The sequence below is a fragment of the Dysidea avara genome, chromosome 2, assembly GCF_963678975.1.
Source record: "Dysidea avara chromosome 2, odDysAvar1.4, whole genome shotgun sequence".
NCBI classification, from domain to species: Eukaryota; Metazoa; Porifera; class Demospongiae; order Dictyoceratida; family Dysideidae; genus Dysidea; species Dysidea avara.
Genome location: NC_089273.1, coordinates 19,058,152 through 19,069,759, shown reverse-complemented (window position 1 = coordinate 19,069,759; position 11,608 = coordinate 19,058,152).

Genomic DNA, 11,608 nt, shown 5'->3' with positions numbered 1-11,608 from the left:
ACGGACATTTTCATAATACACTTTTACAATTAAACAACAGTTATTATTTTCATATCTAACACTGCTCTACATACGGTAGTCTTTGCTTCCTGACACCAAGATCAACTTAGGGTAGTGCTTATCTATTAACCCTTAAACCCACATATGCCGAAGTTTTTTATAAAGCACGAAATATGCACAATTATTATTACTATATAATGGATGAATGCATGATGGCTTCTAAACCAGCAGTATATGAAGCTTGTCTAACTACATTATTCCAAAAACCACCTATCAATGGAAAGTACATTCACTGGGATGCTTAGACAGCGATGAATAACCGTTGTAACAACATTCACCTACTTGCTATGATGAGCTGAAGATCGATGTTTGGTTTTCCCTACCTCATGAATGCATGGTCTGGTAACTATTTTTATGAATATCTGACTCACGTGAGCTTTATATGTCATGATTCTACAATAAATGGCAAAACTACTAGCGTTCATTTCAGCATGATACAGTGAACTGGGACAGACTTACAGTGTATGATCCATTTTCTGGAGGTATGTATTGGCTTGCGTGTTTTAATTGCATACATGTTGTTTCTTGGCGAGTTTTGGCCCCGTACATTTGCTGAAGGGTAAATCCTTAGGTATCATATTATTCCTTATTACATCACGAATATAGTGGCACAAATTGCGTAGCCGTAGAACTATTAGTTCAACAACTACAGCATTCTGTTTGAGGCCAGGGTGTGCATTGCTACAAAAATTACATGCAGGATTAAGGGTTAAGCGCATGTCCAAAGAATAGGCTAGCATGCTACAGAGCACCATACACCATATACTGGTGTACACATGGTATAGAAATCTAATGTATACTCACAGAGATTCAGCTGGCATACCCCAACATAGCCTCACAAAGCCAGGACCTTAGTAGGCATAAGTGCCATTTGCCTTATACTGAAATCTGAGAGCTCCTAGATGTGGCCTATGACAGTAAACCAGAGTAGATCACTACAATTATAACTGCATTAGATTTCTAGAGCACTTGTACTACGCAAAGATCATGTCTGGGTCTAGAAGCAAAGACTACTGTACAGTAGTGCTCTGCGATATACCGATAATACTGTTTATCGTAATACATTATCATAATCAATTATCGTACCGTAACAACCTTTGATAGCCGATATATCAAAATACAGTGCTGGTGTATCAACAAATTCTAGTATAGGATTGCTTTTAACTCAACCTTTGGTGTTTAATCACCCAATTTACTGGTGGTTTGGCAGACACGCCCTAAACAAACTCTTGAGGTTGTCGCATTACAACACATGCCTACTTGTACTGAACTATATATTTTGGTTTTTGGGATGCATACCACTTCATACTACACCCAAGAAATGATGCAATAATTACAATAACAAGTTAACTATATATCGATATACTGCAATATTTTCCTTTTACTAATACAGTGTATTCAATTTCAATACTGCTGAGCACTACTGTACAGAACAATGTTAGGTATGAAAATTAACTGTTGCATAGATTCTCATAATGCAGACAAGGGACAGTTAAAAACACATGTACCATGAAACCACCTAACTTCAAAGGAAAATTTCAGGGTACATATCTCATAAACCCTGGCTTGTCATGGTATATTTAAGTTAAACCATGGCTGGCCATGGTTTATTTTAATTAAACCATGGCTGGCCATGGCCTTGATATCTGGTGAGGTAATGTTAGTTTGTTTTTATAAGAATCCTGGTAGCATTCAATTGTGGGAGTTTATTATTGCTCACGTGATGAAAACCATGAGGCCGATTTTCCATCCTACAGCACTCAGACAGAGGCGATTCGACTCCCTCACCACCCTATGAGTTGACAAACGAAAGTTCAAGGTGAGAACTAGTGTCATGGGTAATTTACAAGCGCGTGTCTGCGTGTTTGATTATGTACCATGCCCACTTCTCCTATATCACGAGGTAACCACTCTACAGCGAAGCTTACCCCTCTGGATGTTTAGAAAACTGTGTAAACAGTGTTTAAGTGATGTAGCAACTTTGAAACACTTGTAAAATTGCTAAATTGAGTGTTTCCGTGATATCCGTAGGATTTGCCCGTTTATGTTAACAAACGTAGTCACAATGTTAGTTGTTGCTGTCCCATAATCAAATTTCACAAGTTGGTCTATTATAATGAATTCGGTGGTTGGTCTCATATTGGTTTGGGTGATTAGTCGTCCGCAGGCTCTTAGCCTGCACTGGCATGGTACATATCAGTTGTATCACGTGCCCTCGTGATTTGCCTGATATGTACACCCCCACTCTCGGGCCTAACGGCCCTCGAGCTTGGGTGTACATATCAGGCAAATCACTCAGGTACATGATACAACTATTACCAGTACAATAGCTACCTTTTGTAAACTGGATAGTTAGCAGGTAAGTCAACACTGTATTAGGTTAACCATAATATTATGAAGTTAAGAAATATGAAATTGGTATATACGTAGATCAGATACATTACAAGACCACTTTTTCACATATCCAGTGAACTATTCATGAAACAGCCAAATTTATGAAATTTATCTAGGCTATCATAACACTGTTTATTAAACAGTTTGTGATTACTCACTGGGTTACCCATTATGTTGTGTAGCACAAATTACTAATGACTATACTACAAGTCAGCACTGAAACCAGGTTGGGTCAGCCTGTTCATCTGGATGACATTCTGTCCTGATCATCGGGGTCTGACCCACTTTTACAGATTATCTGGTCTGACCTGGATCTGATCACATGACTACTGTATGTAACCATACATGTAGCCACATCCATTTATCAGTATGGAAGTCTGTAGGCATACACAAAATCCTGTCTACAGATTAGAGCCACACCCACTAATCCATTGTAATTATACAAGACACAACACAGTTGTCTGGTAATACACCAGTTTCTATAGGATGTCACTCCCACTTTAGTATCAAGAATGTGTGATACTTTATATTACCATACGTGGAACCACCCTAAGTTATTAGTACAGTGTGTGAAATTTGTAGGTTGCACAAAGCCACACCCACTTACAGGAAATATATCTTCCTGTCTGCACATTTATGTACAACCACACCAAATGATGGTTAATTATAATGTAAACCTTAGCTTTATACACCTACCCTTGTGCTCGACCTATACGCTAGTCAAGTGTACAAAATGTACGTAGCTATTGGCTTACACCTCAGTTTTAATTAATCCAGGTATGACACAGATTGCATACAGGTCAGAAGGTCATCCGAGTCAGCAGTACTAACCTGGTTTCAATGCTGCTTCAAATAGCACATGTAAACAATATGTTTGATTAATAATGCATGTCATTATACAATAAAGGGTGATAATATAGTATTATAATACACTGTAACTTACTCCTAACTGTGTATCCATCAGATGTGATGGTAGTGTACATGAAAAGTGAAACACAACAAATAATAACAACATTTAATACCTGTACCACACATATCATACACATGTACACTTGTCTACAAGACAATAAAGTGATAAAGCTGATAATGTACAGCCCATGTGTACACAATAACATGTTATACAGTCAAGTGTTTGTCATAGTACAACATTTCAATTACTACATACATACATACACTTCCAGTGTACATACACACAACTATGTATTAGAAAATTTTAATAAAACGTGTGGATACAAAGGAAGTTGAATAATTAACTACAAAAAGGCGAGAATAACAATACCAACATGATGTTACACACATCTTCACTGGTATATTGTATGACCACATTATGTGAACACACACAATTACAGTGTAATATGTGTTTAGTTAATAGTGGGTTAGGACACCACTTTTCTTCTCCTCACAGTAAACATGTAATCTTGTGTTGATAACAAACACAGATCTTAAAATAGGATCAGATAACTGTGTCACTAAAGTTGTTCTGTTGTATAAGGAAGTATAAAGAGCCACTAATAGTACTGGGTTATTATTAACCCACTCACCGGGTTTCGATATATAAATGCCCATACCATCACATTCTAAATGCTCTGTAACTTCAGTCAAGCGTTCTAGTAGCCCCTGTGCTTATCCTGTAACAGGCATGCCCTTAAGTAAACGGGAACAGGGATAACCGGTTTCTCGTGCACTACTGTGTGGTTAGATGATGCAATTGCGTACTTTCAGAATGTCGATAACAAGCATTGTAGATGATTCTTCGAAGTGATAATGGCACTACTAGTAAAGAGAAACAGTAAGGAGAGGGATTACATAGGTTAGGGTAGCGTGTTTCTACTTTCGTATGCCTTGAAACAGTGATCTCATGCCTGTATGCACATGCGGATTTGCTCAAATGCTGGAAAACCAAACTTAGAGATAATTGCTTCAACTGTTAACAGGTTAGTGATGTTTCTTGTACTATTATAAACAGTGCTAGCCTGTAAAGTTGTGAAATTTTACGTTTGGTTTAACTTAGATCAATTTTTGCACTTTAAAGGCTTTGTGGTTGCTCTTGTGTAAACAACAACTCGTTAATTGAATTCCTTGTTCTATAGCGAGTTCATTGGTATATAGTTTATAGGATTATATGTTATGGTGTGTAAGTTACAGCAGTTTAGAAGTGGTAGATTGGAGCCTCTACGGATTTGGCGGTGAGGAGGTTAATGATTACCTTAGTGTTATTCTTGATTATTATGTTGGGTCATACTAGGTTATGCTGGCATAATTTGCAAAAAGGACACAGAGAAATTAGGAATTTTAAACTAGAGTAGAGCTAGTACCACAATTAAAAGTACTGAAACAGGCTGGATTGGAGTATTATGTAATGTCCAATTGCTATAAAACAATAAGAAGTGAATATCCCTACTGTGCGTTTCATCTTCTAATTTTTCTTATACCATATAGCGGGTATAATGTGTGAGGCGCAATTTCTGTGAAGAAGCAAATTTTCCTTCCAGCAGTAATATCTGTGATTATAACATCTGTGAACCCTTCCAATCATCAAAACACATGGTCACAATAAAAATCATGGTATGCTACATGTGCAATGGCGTCTGAGCTCATGTCTTAAGGGGCATGCTACTAATTCCTATGGCTTCACAAGCAAAATCTTAGTTTTCATGATCTGTGCTTGCTTTTCATTCCCTTTGTGTATCATATGTGTTTGTGGTACTTAAAAATCACCATCTCCAATTAGACGTACTGACTTTAAGACTCAGTTTAGTATTTTAGACCTGAAGAATGGGAATTCTACAAATTTTGGATCGAGTCTCACAGTTTTGGTTCTACGCTTCTTAAACTTTGCCATCTGCTACCTAAGCATATTCGCAACAAAAGTATGTAAGTATGAAGTACTTGATCAAATGAGCCATTGAACTCTCTTAAATGAAAAAGAGTATTCTCCTCCTTTGAAGCCATACTAGTCATACCTAATAATCTATTTCCATATTCTTTAAGATAATACTATTACAAGCCACTACAAGAATTTTTGGGGAGTTTCACAATTAGCTGCAGGAGGAGAATCAATTTTAGTGTTAAAATTACAGTGTTTTGTAACCACATAAATAATATGCACATAGTTCAGGGGATTTCACTACAGTGATCACTGTTCCTTAAGGACATCTGCTATTCCTGCAGTCTTGAATCCATTCTGATTGATTTCTTTGTTGACCATTAAATGTCTGTAAGCCTTTAATAGCCATTAGTTTCATCACTGCCATTCGTAAATCAGCTGGTGTTGGATTTTCTGCTTCAAGTGTCTCATACACTACTGAGGAATACCATTCATTAAATTCCTCCTTAATAAAATCTTTCAGGGTTTTGTTGACACTTAAGTTCATTGGCTGAAGCTTATTGGCATATACATTGTTAGCTTCCAGCAATCGATAAATTCTCTTGGTTGTCTGACCTTTTAATGCATCAAGCAACTAGGCCTGAGCCTATTATGCTCAAAATTTTACCTATTATTCTTTCCAGAATTTCCCAAAAAATTCACCTATTATTCTTTTTGCTATTCTCGTATCCAGCCTATAATTCCATAATTATTCTCATTCAGTATATATATATAATTATGTGACTAGTCGCTTAGTTTTCAAGATGCTGCTATAAGTAGTTTTGTCCGAATTATTAATAGCCATATATGAAGCATTCCACCTTACACATCATTTTTCTATCCATAATAGTTACAGCAGACTTAGAATAGCTATTTACAGTAATAATTCAAGTGTATTTAATCATTAGTGTATTATAATAATATGCTGTAACTACTATATAGCTACTAAGTTAGGTAGATAATAATGCTCAAAGACTTGAAGAAGATACACTGGTATAAGATGTACAAGTTTCAGAATTGCAGATAATTACGTAGTTAAATCCCTGATGCTGGCTGCAGATTGTTAACATGAAATGATCTGACTGCTTTATTAGAGTATTTCAGCATTCTATTAGAGTATATCGATCTTTTAGAGGCTTTTCAGCTCCTTTCAGCCAACTTTATATAATTTGTAGTAGCTTAACTCTTTCTTCTAGGTAATCAAGAAGAAACATGCCCCCTAATTCCACCAATTATTCCCGTGGTCATCCGATTATTCTAAAATTATGCCTGTAACCATCCTATTATTCCGGAATTATTCTCACGAAATTGGTGACCTATTATTCTCAAGATTATGCCGGCATAATAGGCACAGGCCTACAAGCAACACAACAGCCGGAAGTGCTAGAAAGCCCTAATTCTGCTCTTTTCTTCTCCAAGTAAGGTAAGAGTACTGATTGATATACTCCTTGGTTTTGTCTTCATTGGACCAATGGTTTGGTGTGAAGCTCAGTAGCTAATCTTTAGGAAGCTTTACTTTAGACATTTTCCCTTGGTAGATTTATTGAAATGGCAAAATCTCACCACTTAGTGCTCCACAAAGGATGGCAGTGATCTGCCGTTTATCATTCAAACAAACTATTTTAACTCATTTTTCTCCTTTCTGGTTCATTGTCTATGAAGACACAGGCACGATGTTTATAGTTGAGTGGTCCCAGTTTAGTATCAAATCATCTGGGATAAACAAACAATGCTCTCATTCAACTTCTTGCCTAAACGTTTAGTGTATTTCCTGGCAGTGAAGCTGTTTCCATTAATAGAAGCAAACTTAGCAACTTGTGCCTTGCATTCTGGAGTGACTTTTACATATGGGGCCTTCTTTTGTGGTTCCTTAGCTTCAGCTACTGCTTTCTAAACCTCTTTGGTTGCTTCTGCTATCAATATTGTAGGTAAGCGATCTGACAAAGGACCTTTCAGATCAGGCTGCAAGGATGAAATGTCCACCTATTGAAGTACTTGAAAAGAGACATAGGTGCACACTGCAATACGTGGAGATTTAAATTGTTGACTTAATAAAATACAAAAGTGTAAGAGGCTGTAGAATTAAATTCTGCAATCCTGTAGCTTCTCACATAATTTGTACTCACATAATTTGTACAAATTAGGACCTTGCAGATAAAACCCACCATACGGTACTTGCTTGTGAACTTTTCCTGCAAGTTCATGACCACTAAACACACTGTGTAATAATGTAAATTGGATTTTTTTTTTTGTCTTTATCACTCATTCATATAGGAGCACTAAAATATTTCATCCTTGGAGCTAACTTGACCAGATTTGAAGTCATTGGTTTCCTTCAATTTGTCTGAAGCTATGAATTATTCAAATTGGATGTCTGTGCGTGGGAAGACCCCTTTTCACATAACCAGTCATAATTAATTTTATTACACACAGTTATAGTTAACAACAACACTATAATTATACAGTAAATAATGCTTAGGCGCCTCTAAAAATAATTATCGTCTTTTTTAAACCAGGCACATGCCCACAGCCGGCCGAAGGCCGGCTGTGGGCGTGCGCCTGGTTTACTGTAATTGTTTCCGTAAAAGTGTGTGTGTGTACCTATCTATCTACCTATGTACCTATCTACCTATGTTTGTCCGTACGCACCCACGTGAGCAAAATCGTTTAATAACGGTGAAAGCAGCTTTTACGTAAGAAGTAAAAGTGAAATGAAGTCTGTATTAAACTTCTGCACAGGTGAAATTTGCTCTGAGGTGGTTTCTTTTCGGCGGACTGAAATACGGGTGTGGTGACTTTCCTCAGACTACCTTCCCCTTGAGGTTTTCAGGCATTTAGCAACTGAAAAACAACGGTGCAGGCCTCGTACACTGCCAGGAATAGCCTATTGCTTCGAGTTGAAAGGGGGCGTATCCCTTACGTACGCGAACGAAAATGAAGAGCAGCTTTGAGGCTTTGTTGAGAGAATTTGTGGGAAAAAACACGTTAGTCACACTATAAAACAGTTTAGAAGATAGTTTTGTGCGTAATATGTTGGTAAAAGCGGTTTATTTAACAAACGCTTTCTTAGCAGTGCATAGCAACGTAATTGAATGAATTACGAATATTTCATGAATTACGAGAAATAGCTAATTATATTATTGCACAACCCAAACTACCATATGGTAAAGTAGTAATACATAGTTGGTTAATTCATAGTAGTATATACTGTCTATAGTTATTCCAGATGAGTTAGATAGCTGCATGGCGCCTGGTTTTTAGAAGTAGCACAACATCAACTTGTTTTCTAAAGATATTACAGCAGCTGGTACAGGCTTCAGCTAAGGCCTAATCGGTAAGATTTACCAGTAAAACATTGCTAGGGAGTTTATCATTAAGAGTGGGCCTTCCCTTTTTATAGAAGTCTGGATCCATGCCTGTAGCGAACAGTCAGGAGGATGGCACAGCAAACATTCAGAACTGAATGCAAGTAAAGTTAACTTTGCTAAAAACAAATACTTGTCTTGGATAGCTTACTCAGCACTGCATGTCCACAGGCATTCACATTATACAATGCTATATGGATAATGTTGTGTAACGTGTAACTAGCCACGCCTGTGGATGGAAGCCCTACTATCGATGAAGAACCTTCACTGGTACAGAAGGATAAAAGGCAAGGCAATAGCGCATGCACTGTATGTTTTATCGATATGCCAAAGGCTTCTTCTTAAGTGAATTTGAAATGTTTTTGTGAAAGAAGTAGGGCTGTAGTTTTACCCAGTTTTCTGCTATGCTTGACTGAACACATCAGGCAGGTAGTAGAAAATTCCATCAAATAAAAAAAATTAAATTCTGTAGCAGCTAAACAAAAGCATTTTGGGTCAATCTGAAGGCATTTTTGTGCTTGACTTTACCCAACCAATACTGTCATGTCATTGTGAAGAAAAATAGCTATAGGTTTTTGGATGATACGCATTTATCACGGGTCATGCCCACACCTTCATCGTTCCTACTATACAGTACTATTTGATAAGTGCCTGAAACAATAAGAATAATCTAACTATAAAATGGAGAATATCTGTGCTGTAACTATAATATATCTTTGATTGTGTATAATTATACGTAAATGACATGTGATATACTCTAATAGAACAGTCAAGTGTGATTGTTTTATTAGAGTTTTTTAAAAGGATCTTCCACATACCATCAAACTTGATATACAGGTGAAAAACACTTCTATAAATCACCAAAGTTATATGAATAAAGAATACAAATAACTATAGCATTGAGAATTCTTTATGTAAAATAATAACACATAGCCTAACCATCAACACATAACCTGAATTCCTAAAATACCATATGTTTGGCCTCCCCCACATTATTACGCTACACATTACAAAGATTAATGTAACTGATTAGTCATGTCATATGTGACCGGATCTGCAAGAATTCCATATGTTACCGCAAGCCTAATTTTACAGTAGAATGTGCAATAAATGCAATGGGTGAAATGCTTATGAAACGGAAAAAAATTCTGTAATTTTTCTGAGAATTTGTTTCACAGTGAAGGAAGGTGGTAACAGCAAATACCTTAGTACCATTGTGATCCCCAAAGCAAGAGGAGTTTGTAAATCTTGTTTTGCGTCAGTGCTCCCAAGGAGATAGAAGATATGAACGTTAATCTATCTCACATTGGACGAGCGGTTTAATATCGTTTCTTTTCTCACATTTTTGCTTTTGCCCTGGTCGTAGGAAGGACCTGGAAGGCAAAATGTACCCAGCAATGGATTAACCTGTTCATGGAGAATCCGATTGTATAAATTTCATCTTGATACATGACTGCATTCGTAAGTTACGATTATTTAATTAAGCACTTGTACTTTATTTTCCATATTGTCACCATACAAATAAATTTTCCAGTTGTTGCCACTTTGTAGCACTGTATCTTTGAAAGTTCTTGGTTTGTAGAGCTGAAACTTTAGTTGACCATTCCATTGGCTATTTAAATAAAGATAATGTAATAAAATGAAATTCGAAAAATGCGCTAACATATGGGGTTCTTGTAGATCCGGTCACATATCACATCACCAACTTGTTATATCAATGCTATCAATGTTTCAATGTATTGTGGCAATACTAATCAAATTCTATAAAATGGTAAAACAGTAACTATGTTTCAAATTGACACAAAGGTTACTCAACACGTAATGCAAAGTTGCTGACCAGACATCAAATTAATAGTCTTTTCCAATATTTGGTGAATGATTACTTTTGGCACATCTGGTCAACTAGATTTCACATACTGTAGCAGTTAGATCTCTGTAGCCTACAATAGTACTTAAAGCAAGTTGAAGAGTAAAACAGTTTATTTGTTTGTACAGCACCTAAGCAAAATATAAATTACAGGTGTTCATTTAATTGACCATAAGAACAGGTTACAGAGTTGAGACTTGTGTTATTGTTTTCACCGTGAACTACAGTGTAGGGTATTCATTAAGGTAGAGTTTATGGTAGGTAAAAAAAGTGGACCCCGGGACCAAGGACCCAGGACCAGGGGATCCGCAGAAATCCAACTCTGCTTGGAACTTTATACACTTCACAGTATTCTATACTTGTACTAGGTACCTCTGCAAGTAGTCATGCATGGCTAATCCACTTTCCCCCTCGCGGCATCTCGAACGATATTTACACCAATTAGAAACTATGAGTGCCTCTGAAAATGTGTCTGAAGCAACCTGCACTTGCTACAGTATTTCCCCAGAATGTTTGTTTGTACAACTTTAGTATATAGCTAGGTGACATAATAGACTAGTATGCTCATTGTGCAGCAGGTGAGCAGTAACTAGCTAAGCCAAGCTAAGCAAGTTCCAGCAGCTCTTCATACCTCATGGTGCATTTGCACAATGTTCCTAAACTACTCTAGTAGCTAGGTGGCATAATAGACTAGTATGCTTACTGTACAGCAGGCAGTGGCCTATAAATGCAGTCAGCTTCAGACACTTTATCAAAAGCGCTTATAATTTTTAATTGGTGTAAACATCGTGCAAGACGCCGCAGGGGAGGGGGGAAGTGGATTGGCCATACAAGACTACTTGCAGAGGTACCTAGTACAAGAAGAATACTGTGAAGTATATAAATTTCCAAGCAGAGTTAGATTTCCACAGGTCCCCAGGTCCCGGGTCCTTGGTCCCTGGGGCCACTGTTTTTACCTACCCAGAGTTCTTGACCTATTTCCACCTGAAGAGAAGATTACCTACAGAATCTGAGTGTCAAATAATAAGCAGTACTCAAGTGTGAAATAATAAACAG